Source organism: Thalassophryne amazonica, chromosome 17, assembly GCF_902500255.1.
Source record: "Thalassophryne amazonica chromosome 17, fThaAma1.1, whole genome shotgun sequence".
NCBI classification, from domain to species: Eukaryota; Metazoa; Chordata; class Actinopteri; order Batrachoidiformes; family Batrachoididae; genus Thalassophryne; species Thalassophryne amazonica.
Window position 1 is genome coordinate 10,525,105 of NC_047119.1, and position 13,378 is coordinate 10,538,482.

Genomic DNA, 13,378 nt, shown 5'->3' on the forward strand with positions numbered 1-13,378 from the left:
CATATAATACAAAGTCCAGTGGTCGCAACAACCGACTGCTACATATATCATCCAATGCATGTTCAAACCAAATTCAGTTCAACTTCAGTCGGGTGTAACGGGACTCGTAGAGATCTGCCGACGCGTGCAGCTAATTAAATTTTCTTGCTTCTGCCCAATGAAGTTAGCAAAAAATAAATAAATAAAAAATGCAAATGGTGACACATTCATGAACACATTCATGTTTGATATACACTGCCCTCGTGCTAGCCAGTGATTAATTTCACTAACAAAATCTAATATGCTTCAGCCATTCCTATACATGGTATGCTGTTTTTTTGTTGTTGTTGTTTTTTTGGCCTAATAATTGGCAAACTAAACACCTAATTTCTTTTCACGTCTTCCCTGAATGAATGAGAAATGACATTCTTATGTTGCCATCTGCAAATATATTAATATAATACATATTAATAATAAATATATTTTATAAGTGTCGCCAGTTTATATTTGGCTAGTTCTCAACTGTTTTCCTAATTCCAGAGAATGTGTTATGTAAGAATTAAACAGCTTTGTGTTGTATAAAGAAGAAAAACAGCTCAGTTAGAACAATGGCTAAAGTGTGTTTGCTTGTCAGGCAAGAATAATCCAGAGAACAACGGCATCCTATTGGGTTGTCAAGACAGGTGTAGTAATCAGATTAATAACAGCGTCATATAATTAAGTTGTGCACTGGGTATGGTATGATTGGATCTACTCAGTTGAATCTGAGTATGTTGCGTAGACGAAGTGAGTTTTACACTTTTTTGGATGGCATCCGGTCTGTGAATTCAGATACCTCTGAAAAGGAAGAACATGTGCAGAGTCCTTATGAAGATTATGTGAAGGTGTTACTGCAGATGAAGGCAACTAGTGCTGTAAGTCATGATAATTACTATATTGTCTTATTGTACTAACCTCCACATTACCCAGTATTTAAGACACATTTGAAGAGTTCAGATGCAAAACCCAGTATCTCCAAAACCATAAATTTTTAGTTGACGCCAGCATGCACTTGGCTATCAAGGGGTCCATCAGTGTGCAAAATATGAAAGAATTTGAACAAACTGTTTTCATGTTATTGATGAAAGTCTGTGAATTTCCGCATAGGATTTTCTTTAAATCTCCATTTTCAACTTTTTCTCCATTTGAAAAAAAGGACTTACTGGGTTTTGCATCTGAACTCTTCATTTGTTTTCATAAGAATGTCGGCAACATGATGCCAGAGTAAATAGCATGGTTTTCACTATCATCACACAGCTTTTTTTTTTAATTTTCTTCATAGTGTTTAAGCCAAATGAACAGGAAAAGACATGTTTTTCTGTCATTTTTGGACATGTTACTGTTGTGTCCTCTGTCAGTTTCACTGCAGGCAGGTCACTCAGCTATGCACACACACACACACACACACACACACACACACACACACACACACACACACACACACACACACACACACACACACACACACACACACACACACACACACACACACACACACACAGAGTGACAGAGAAGCAGGTGAAAATATTTGTAGTTGACCGTATAACTTGTATCACAAAGTTTGAAAGAATAAGTTACAGCTCACATTTTTCCAAAATGTAAGTTGTAGTTTTTTTTAGTAGTTTGGGAGACCCTGTGACTTATATTCCGGTGTGATTTATATGCTGAAAATTCACAAGTTTGTTATTAATAATATTAATTATTATGACTACTTATATAGAATTTTCCCAACAATCAGGGCACTATAACAAAATAAACACCAATATTAAAATAATAAATGCCAGTAATAAATAAATACACTACAACAATGCAGAAAAATCCCAAATTAAACATCTGGTCTGTTTCACAGTCAGGGTACACAAGTATGTGTCACTGGCACTGGCAAAAAAAAACAAAAAAAACATTGTGGTTACTTTGGTCAAGTTGTTCATCAATATCTAACTGCTGACTGGGTACTTAAATGCCCAAAGTTTCAGACCTGTCAGATGTTTGCATATATGAGCTCACAGATACAATCTGCTATACTTTCTGGAGAGGACTTTTTTTTTTTTAGTAAAACAGTTGTGTAAATTATACAGACTAAGATTAGTGGGATGTACCCATACATACTAAACCAGTTGATGGTAAGTATGTACTCAGAGTATACAACTTCTATTGTGTTTCTGCATTCTCAAATATTTATGGACTATAAGCATTTCTGGAGAGGACAGTTTTTGACCGACGGAGAGTTACACCCCAATATTAAAGACATTTGAGCGAATTAGGTGCACATCCTTTTCTGGCATCACAGATAGTGATTACCTCTTTCAACCAAAAAATTATTATTCACATAACACTGATGCTCGCGTTTGAAATGCACTCTACACTCTAAAAAAGGAACTTCTCTCTCAATGAGAAAAATTGATGTAACAATTTGCATAGATTTTTTTAAGTTGTTTCAACTTTCAACTGAATTAATGCCACAAGACTTCTCTAGTTAAGTTGAAATAACTTAACAAAAATCTATCCAGATTGTTATATCACTTTTTCTCATTGAGACAGTGATTCATTTTTTAGAGTGTATTTCTGGAGAGGACATGTTTGACAGACAAGACATTTTATTTTTGAATGCCTGTTTCAAGTTGTTTCCCCACTGGGCAATGATCCTGGGTTTTACAGTTGGCTTTGATAGGGACATTAGTCCATTTTCGTGGGTACCTACTAAATAATAGTTCTGGCAGCCCATCAAAATAAGACATCATGGAAATGGCACAGATATTTTGTTAAAAACTGGTATAATTAGTGTTATGCTGGTAAACAAATGGGGATATCAAACCAATTGACCATTAGTAGTTATCCATGTACCGCAAACTAATCTTTGTTGGTCATTTCAACCTTGTTATTATACCAAACTTTATTTTTAAAATTCACTTATGTACCCTGATTGTAAAACAGCCCAGCTCATAACACTGAAAAAACTGTGATTTATACTCCTGTGCGACTTATATGTTTTTTTCTTTTGAAGAGGCATTTTTTGACAGGTGCAACTTATACTCCGGAAAATACGGCAAATTCACACACCATAGCTCCACTGCTGTGGGATCATTTTGGTTTTAAGCTGAATGAGAGCGAGAAGAACTCGAACCCATTAAAGTAATCTGTTTAAATCCCTTTTGTGACTATGTTCAGCTCAGTTTTTTTTTTTTTGGCAGAGTCTGAGAGGTCGTTTATGTTTTGTGTAATTAGACTTTATTTAGGATATTCTCCATATTGTTCACACAGTCTAGTTCAACTTTCTGATGTTGTTAAGAAGTAGTTTGAAAGGATGAATTATTAGTTGCATTAAGCAGTTTCAAAATGATGACCTCAGTTACGTCTTGAACCCAGAAATAACTTCACTAAACAAATATTATGATATTGGAGATATACTATGGAACAGTAATAAAGGCAGCATGGGGGATTAGTGGTTAGCACTGTTGCCTCACAGCAAGAAGGTCATGGGTTTGATTCCCACCTGTGGCCTTTCTGTGTGGAGTTTGCATGAAAATTCAGTAAGGTATGTCTTCTAGAATATATTCTATTTCTAAGGTAGAACTCTACTAGTGTATACTAAGGTATATCTAAAAAAGGAAGAGTAGAATAGAGTAAAGTAGAGCCACTTAGGTGCCTGGTCTTGAGAACCAGGGATGGTTCTCAAGCATGTTCTCCTTGGGTTGCATGGGTTCCCTCCTGTTGCTCCAGTTTCCTCCCACATCCAAAGACATGCAAGTTAGGTGAATTGGAAACTTAAAATTATCAAGGTCTCGCTCTCAATGGGACTAACCTGGTTAAATAAAAAAAATGTAATTTTAACGCTGTCATTAAGGATGTATATTGTGACAGACCTCACAGTAAGTAAGCAAAACATTAGATCTGAATTTTATAGACAATACAGGCTAATTACAGCCAATAAATATCTTTTATGTACAGAACTTGTAAGAACTGATTATATACCACAGGGTCAGTAATGAAAAGAATGTTACTACAAAGATTCTTTTCTTGATTTCCATCAGTGAGTTCATCACAGTTCCCATTACTCTGACTCACAAGTCAGCGGCAGCAGTTTCCTGTTGCTAAACTGCTGTAAGAGGGTATATATTTATTACAGAGCGATTCATCGGCTCAGACCCGACGCTGTTGAACACTGTTCTCTGATATGAACAGAGTGATTACACAGCAAAAGTGACCATGTAGAGAAACACAGAAGGAAAGTTGTATGAGAGCAGAGACATGGTGCATGTGTGTGTACGCCAACACACATTCTAACGTTTCAGAGTGGCCGAGGCGTTGCTTCTATAAATACCGACATGGCATGCAAAGTAGAGATTGTGCACATAAGGTTGCACAGTGACCCAGGCAGCTGCTCATGTTTTGCAGTGGGTTTCTTGTATATGCTTGTGTGCGTGTGTCCGTGTTGCTCTTTAAAGGGGGGGGGGGGGGGGGGGGTGTTTTGCATAGATAGCAGCAGGCGGTTGATGACTGTTGCATGATAGTGAGAATGAAAGTCTCCACAGCATCACTGTGGCAACATTAACATACAGAGACACAAGGTTGAAAAGCTGAAAGGAATGTGAATTGCGCGAGGGGTGTGTGACGTCTTTATTAGGGTGGGCAGGTGTGTGTGTGTCTGTGTGTGTGTTGGGGGGAATTCCTTCTCTACCTTAATAACCCAAAGCTGAAATAGCTGAGAGCAGCTATTCAGCAATGCAGCGGATGATCATTTGTTCTCATCTTTGTTAGTGTGCATGTGGTTGTTTGTGCGTGTGTGTGTGTAAATACTGGTCCCTTTTTGCAGTGACTACTCTCTGACACAGAGGTTTCGCACGGCTATGGATGCATTGTTCCACCCCACTTTCTTGGACAACGCACCGAATGTGTTCGAGAGAGGGTTTGGCATCTCCCTCCAAATATTTGTTTGTGCTTCTGGACACCCACTGTTGGGAGAGACAGTAAAGCGTTACACTGACTAAAACAAATTTCAGCGCTGTTCTTTTCTCTGGTTTGTGCTTTCGCTTAAGTACGGGACAAGAGAGTGTAACATTTGTGTTAATCACTAGGTGAGCAACACAGGCGTGGTAGTGATCAGTCAGTTTTATCTGTGCGGTCCAGACTGTGTATGGAGGGTTTGTTACGTGGGAAATTCCTACAGATCAGTGTGGGTTTAAGTTTAACCATTGTGACAACTGGAAGCTAAAATTCTTTTAGTATGTCTAACTGTGTAACACCCTGTTAGGTGCCACCTGATGAACACATACAGTATACGAATACGGAATGTTTATGAGTTAAATGGTACGAATATTTCATGAGGTGAAAGCTGGAATGAATGGTACATTCCAGCTTTCACCAAATTAAATATTCGTACCACTGAAAAAAAAAGAAAAAAAAAAACATTAATTATTTGTTTTATATAACAGCGAAAATAGATCCTTGTCGTTTGATATTTTACTAATTTATAAACAACAGAAAACGGACTTACATTTTGGTGTTCGTCACTGGTGCTTTGATGACGACAGTCCAACACAAACCTTAAATAGGAGTCCAAAATTGTCCTCAGTCAACTTGGAAAAACAGTTAGATAGTTCAAAAATAATTATGACTAGAGCCCGACTGATATATCGGCCAGCCAGTATTATCGGCCGATATAAGCCCTTTTCAAAGTACTCACTATTGGCCAAAATTTTGCCGATAGAACGCCGATAATTTCTCATAAACAGAACAGTTACTGAAATAATGCTCGTGTCGGCATTGTAAAATGTCCTTGCACCATTTGTCCAGTAGATGGAACTCTGACTCCATTCAACTGAGAGCTGCTTACACCCCTGCTTAAATGTGTTCGTCTCCGTCCCCGTAGTTTGCTGTCACACTGCACTGATCGGCTGACAAAAGCATACAAGTAAGTTTATAAGGATGTTGTTTCCTTTGCGATTACATTCACCCCACATTTCTCCCGTTTCAGTTCAACTCAGTTTGTTTAACTCAGTTTATGTAGTAATGTGTCAAATGTGCTTGATTGCGTCGATCACGCTTTTTATTAAAGAGTCCCTGCCACGCTACGACTGCCATCTTGGTTTATTTTGTTTGAGCGAGAAGCCAGCTGACTTCACGCTGCCTTTCTTTACTCTCATTAGCAGCTGCAGTGTCCTTCCCAGCATCCCTTGCACAGCCTTCACGTGATCTGAAGTTACTACCAAATGTAGGACATGGCATCTGATTGCTTGAAATTCTCCCCTCAGGGGGGGATTCTAAATTGTTTCTAGACTGTGTGAATATTGGCAGTATCATATTATGAATCCCCTATTTGAATGCAAAGGACTAAAATTATAGTGGGGGCCAAAGAAAGTTATTTTTTGAACTAAAATCTTAAAAAAACCCAAAGGCTATACAGGTTTACACAGGGGTTGTGGCTTAGCGGTTAGTCCACTTGGGATCCGTGTGGAAGATTCCTGGTTCAAACCCCACCCATCCTACATTTCTTCATTAATGTGGAGTTGCTTCAGGAAGGGCATCCGGTGTAAAACTTGTGCCAAATCAACATGCAGACCCACGTTGGATCTGCTGTGGTGACCCTGAGTGAAAACAAGGGAGCAGCCGAAGGGACTTACTAGGCTGTACAGCTTTACGTATTTTATTTTAACCCCTTAAGCCCTAGAGCCTATTTCAACAAACTCACATACCCATACATTATGAGTTATTTCTCATCTTGTTCAAGGACAAAAATGCAAAAGTTTGGATCAGCTAAAAGACAGGTCCTAGGGGATGTTGTGGATGAAAAAAAATTGAAAGTAAATAATACTTGGTAGGAGTGAATGAGGTTTTAATTCCCAAAAAATGAATTCTGATTTATGTCTTTATTTGCTTGGCATTTCAGCTGTGGTTAGTTGATATGTGATTGAACTGGATACCTTTGTAGAGGAGACTTCGCTGGACATTTTGATGTATAATAAGTGTATGTTGGTGTCAGCATTGGTTAGTTATGAGTGTTCAAATGTTCCCAAACAGGGCAAGTCCCCAAATTTAGGGACTCTAGGGTTGAAGAGGTTAAATTAATCTGTAAACAGTGGACACATTGTTTTCATTCAGTACCACAAGCAAAAGTTATTATTTTCATGACTTAAGTTATTTTTAATGATGGAAAGCAAAGTAATATTTGTCTTTCTTGTTGTTCTGATCCAAAAAAATGATCGGATCCATGACATGCCTAGTTCAGACCTTCTCAGGCAAACTGAACTATAATAGATTTCTATCTGATTGAAACAGACCAAACATGGTATACACAAACATTCTGCAGCTATCTCAGTTCTTCAGAATAGAATACTTCAGAATACTACTGTGACTGTCCCTTTAGATATTTTTTCAACAAAAGGCTGTTTTGTGGCAGGCCTACTTATGGTAGGACAGTGGCTCCATTTGTTTTCTGTTGTAACTGCTGACATCCTGACAGTCTAATAAACACTTGGGGGGAATGTAGATTCTTTCTCAGCAGTCTTTGTGATTGCACTTTCTAGTTTAACTAATGAGATTCTTAAAATAACCCATTAATGCTTATAATGGTTCCATTAGACAAAAATATAAAGACCACACAGGAGCTATCTTCTCTCTTTGCACTCAGACTATCTAGGTGATGACTCATTTGGCACTGGTTCAACTGTAAATTCTAACACACCAGTCACAAACAATTAATGAGTTATTTCTGGAGGCCACATGCTGTTTCACTGCAGTGTAGATAATGCGATGAAGATGTACCAAAGTCAAATAGAAAAGCACTGAGCTCTTCAACTGAGCAGAGAAAGCATCAGGACTTGAGAGGTTTTTAAGATTAGCCCATACCCCCAACAATTTTGTCTTCTTGCCTCATGGTCAACACTGTGAGCCACCAACAAAAAGACTCCCTGTCCTATTGTCCTGCTTTCAGTAGAACATCTGGCTTCCAAGCCTTTGTGGACTCACTCCTTTGGGGTGACAGCTGCTTTTTTTCTCTCAGTAGTTTCCCTTTCAGGGCCTAGATGTCATGAAGACACATCACTGGTATATTGGGAAAGCTTGAAGCTATGTTTAGAAACCCAGAAACTACGCCATTAAGATTTTAAAACTACATTTTGGAAGGTTGAAACTTGTTTTTAATCCACGTAAGATTTTTCAGTACTATATTTCAGTTTCCATGGTTGCAGTAACATTTTACAGACTTTTAAAATGCCTTTTAATGCTTGTAAGTTGATTACATCCCTGGTTAGGTGAAATTAAACCACAGTATTGCCCTCCACAAAAAAGTCTACAAAAGTCTCCTCTACCAATTCCAGTATTGCCCTTCCTACGTTTCAGCAGATGAGTCATGGACGTTGGCATATCTAATTTCCAGGCACAGTATACACCCAATCCTCCTTAATTACATCCATCTGAAATCTGTACCCAGATGCACCAACCATTAGATTATAAGACATCAGTTCATTTTGAATCATTCTCATTATATTTTCCAATGTTTTGTCAGATACTCAACATATATTTACTATCAACACATTCGGATGGGAACCTTAAAAATGTTGTGTTATTATATTCTCCCAACTGATAGTGACTGCAGGCACAAAGACATTTCTGTGCATCAGGAAGCACTGAGTGGTGTTCTGACACTCTGAACAGCTACGAGAGGACCACTAGTATTAACAATGTATTGCATTAGGTCTGTGTGTTCATATTTGCATAGCTCTATTATTTTGTTTTTTTTTTTCTTTCTGTTAACTGACAACATCACCATGTCATACATTTTTGCCAGTGCAAGTTTCACAAAACAGCAGCAATTAATAATGTAGTGGTACTGCAGTACATTGCCTGGTACTACTGGATTCTGTCGGAGCACCTCTTCATGGAAATGTCTTTTACCTGTAACCCCATGCACCTGTTGTATCCATTGTTTCAGGAGAAAATGTTGCATACATCAGCTGCATTCCAAGGACCCTTCAATATAAGACATCCTACAACCCCAATTCCAGTGAAGTTGGGACGTTGTGTAAAATGTAAATAAAAATGGAATACGATTTGCAAATCCTCTTCAACCTATATTCAATTGAATACACCACAAATACAAGATATTTAATGTTCAAACTTTGTTGTTTTGTGCAGATATTTGCTCATTTTGAAATGGATGCCTGCAACACATTTCAAAAAGTTGGGATGGGGCAACAAAAGACTGGGAAAGTTGATGAATGCTCAAAGAACACCTAATTGGAAATTTGTGAGTGTCATGATTGGGTATAAAAAGAGCATCCCCAAAAGGCTCAGCCATTCACAAGCAAAGATGGGGTGAGGATCACCACTTTGTGAACAACTGCATGAAAAAAAAAGTCCAACAGTTTAAGAACAATGTTTCTCAATGCCCAATTGCAAGGAATTTAGGGATTCGATCATCTACAGTCCATAATATAATCAGAAGATTCAGAGAATCTGGAGAACTTTCTACACGTAAGCGGCAAGGCCGAAAACCAACATTGAATGCCTGTGACCTTTGATCCCTCAGGCGGCACTGCATTAAAAACTGACATCATTGTGTAAAGTATCTTACCGCTTGGGCTGAGGAACACTTCAGAAAACCACTGTCAGTTAACACAGTTCGTTGCTACATCTACAAATTAAAACTCTACCATGGAAAGTGAAAGCCATACATCAACAACATCTAGAAACGCCGACGCCTTCTCTGGACCCAAGCTCATTTGAAATGGACAGACGCAAAGTGGAAAAGTGTGTTGTGGTCTGATGAGTCCATATTTCAAATTGTTTTTGGAAATCATGGACATCGTGTCCTCTGGACAAAAGAGCAACAAGACCATCCAGATTGTTACCAGTGCAAAGTTCAAAACTAGCATCTGTGATGTATGGGGGTGTGTTAGTGCCCATGGCATGGACAACTTACACATCTGTGATGGCACCATCAATGCTGAAAGGTACATCCAGGTTTTGGAGCAACACATGCTGCCATCCAAGCAACGTCTTTTTCAGGGACGTCCCTGCCTATTTCAGCAAGACAATGCCAAGCCACATTCCGCATGTGTTACAACAGCGTGGCTTCGTAGTAAAAGAGTGCGGGTACTAGACTGGCCTGCTTGCAGTCCAGACCTGTCGCCCATTGAAAATGTGTGGCGCATTATGAAGCGCATAATACAACAACGGAGACCCTGGACTGTTGAACAACTGAAGTCGTACATCAAGCAAGAATGGGAAAGAATTCCACCTACAAAGCTTCGACAATTAGTGTCCTCAGTTCCCAAATGCTTATTGAGTGTTGTTAGAAGGAAAGGTGATGTAACACAGTGGTAAACATACCACTGTCCCAGCTTTTTGAAACATGTTGCAGGCATCCATTTCAAAATGAGCAAATATTTGCACAAAAACGATAAAGTTTATCGGTTTGAACATTAGATATCTTGTCTTTGTGGTGTTTTCAATTGAATATAGATTGAAGAGGATTTGCAAATCATTGCATTCTGTTTTTATTTACATTTTTCACAACGTCCCAACTTCATTGGAATTGGGGTTGTAGTTGCACTATGTATGAGTCTGACAAATGTAGCTATAGAGGGATGCAGCCCCTGAACTGGGACACAACCTACAACTCCCTCTGGATGGGATGTCAGTCCATTGCGGGTTAAGTCCTCAACCGAGTCCGGTACTTATTCACAGTTTGGTGGACTGAGACAATGCAAATGAAGTAACTTGTCGAAGGACACAGACAGATATCATTACCGGGGAATCAAACCCAGGTCTATGTGTTAGTTGCCGTCATTTCAGATCATATTTGCAATTCTGTACTTTAAGTGTAATAGCAACAAACAATACTTCTGACCACGACTGCACTTTCACAACAGTTGTAACATACTGTACAACGTATATGTCAGACCTCTAAGTTTGTGATTCTACATTCAGAGCATTTGGACTTAATAGCTCTTGATTTTCTTTCTCAGTGTTCTCCTCATTCCACTCTGTCAACCAAAGAAACAGCTCCCTTGTTTCAATTTTCTTGTTTCATAATGGCACATTGATTTTTTTTTTTTTTTTGCTGGGATCATCAGAGCTGCACACTGACCTCTGCAGAGGTTATGAGGTTGTAATAAAACAAGAAGTGTCAACAGGAATGTTTCTGCAGAGATTTAAAACTGCTAAATTATATCAGTGCAATTAATGTGAAGCCTTTCTGTGTATTTTTGCAGGCATAAACTGTTACAAATAGCCAGTACTTGCAGGGGAGTGTTTGTATGGGGCAATTTAATACTGATGATGTCTCTTATTATATGTCTTGGTTATTTTTTCTGCCTGAACATAAGTGAGAGAGAGATGATCATGTCTCTTTTGTTTTTATTTATTTATTTAATTAATCATGTATTTATTTATTGTATATTTTCTCCACTACTTGATCAAGGGCATTTTCGGAGGTTTACAATAATTTGTGAGTTATTTATAATAAAAATGAAAAGCACTTTCCTAGCTGTTCAATTAATTGCAGCCTTCTGTTTCTTTAAAATCTGCAGAAGAAAAAATAAGTAACGACAGTCCAGTGAGATGTAAGTGTACAGAAGTGCCAGGAATGGATTATGTCATCATTATTTCATCCTTAGTCATTGAACTGTAACGAATCACTTGCTGATTGAAGCTCACTGGCTGACATTGGCCTCTTACTATGAGCACTTTGTAAAAGGAGAGTTGTTGTTTTTTGCTGCTTTCAGTGGCAGAAACATAACCACAGCAAATGTGCTAATTTAACTGCTTTTTGTTAGACTGTGTCAAGAATGACTTTTGTGACAGCGATGACAAGCTGCTTAATTTACTGTTACTTTCATTCTTCCTGCCATATAGCCAGGTCAGCCACAAGTTTTCATGAGACCAGCAAGTCTTGCAATGTGCTCATACTATCTAGTAAGCTCATATATATTTGGACATCTGTGTTGTTTTGTTGTTTGCACAGTGTATTAGAGATGAAAGCCAATGATGAGTTTGATGACATGCCTACTTTTTAACTTTGCATCTGCAAGTTCTACCTGAAATGTCCAACAGTCACATTTATTCCATATATGTAGAGTTGTGTTTTCAGCTTGGTCACCGCTAGCATTAGCCATTATCATTAGCACTGAATATTATCGATATTCAAGAAAAACCATTATGTTGTTCTTGTGGCTGCTTCTCATTTTGCTCAGGGTCTCCATAGTGCCTCTGGTATGGCTCTGCATTTTAATTTCCTAATTTTACACCAGATGTCCTTTGCGTGGGCATAGAGTGGGCTTTGAACCCCAAACCTGATCTTTTCCAAATGTACATTGTATTTTTCTCCTGATTTTTTGAGTTGCTTTGTGTAAAAGTCATATGCATAACTGTAGATGTAACTGTGTACCAGTAACTATGTTGAGGAACAAAATAATCAGACAGTTATGTGGCGTGATTTAAATATTTTTATGGACATTCAGATCCCTTCTGTATTTTGCAAGGTGTTAAAAACATATGGAGCACACCTTGTGGCAATAAAAATGATTTATTTAGTCATTGCTATTCTGTATGATATAGGAACTAGGCATGGGCCGGTATGAGATTTGGACGGTATGATAACCGTGGGCAAAAATACCACAGTTTCACGGTATTATGTATAGCTTTAAAAATGTGCTTTGACAACATTATGGCTATTTGCAACCCTGTCTCATGGCAAGTCGTAATTCAGGAGCACGAAATATACATTAATCTATTTGTTCGTGATATTGCTGCCGTGACGAAAAGTGCCTCATTTTCGTCACAGCAGCACAAATTCATTCTTATTCATTGGCTGCACGAAATTAAAAGTGAAGCGGGGTGGGGGTCGGGGTGGTTATGGTTAGGGTGGGTAGAAGGATTCAAGGATTCAAGGATTCAAAAGAATTTTATTGTCATATGCACATAGGAACATGTTCCCTGCACAATGAATTGTGTCTACTGCATTTAACCCATCCTAATTGCCAGTTAGGAACAGAGGTCGCCTTTAAGTGCCCGGGGACCAGCTCCAGATGTACATCCCTGCCTAGGTCAACAGCAGGGCTGAGCAAACCATGACCGGCCTCATGACAACAGACGACACACACACAACACACATAAGTCGGCCCGGTACATGAACACATATAAAAAGCACACACAAGGTAAAACTAGGGAGAGAAAAACCTTCATAGCTGCTGCGTTAAACCACACAGCAGCAATGCAGGAAAAAAACCCATCAGCACAAAAAAACAAAACAATGATCACACACAGACGAGAGACGGCGAGACGACAACCGAGATTTGAAAAGTCCAGTTATCAGACAGAACACTCCGGAGGCAGCCTTTAGGTGCCATCAACAGCCTTG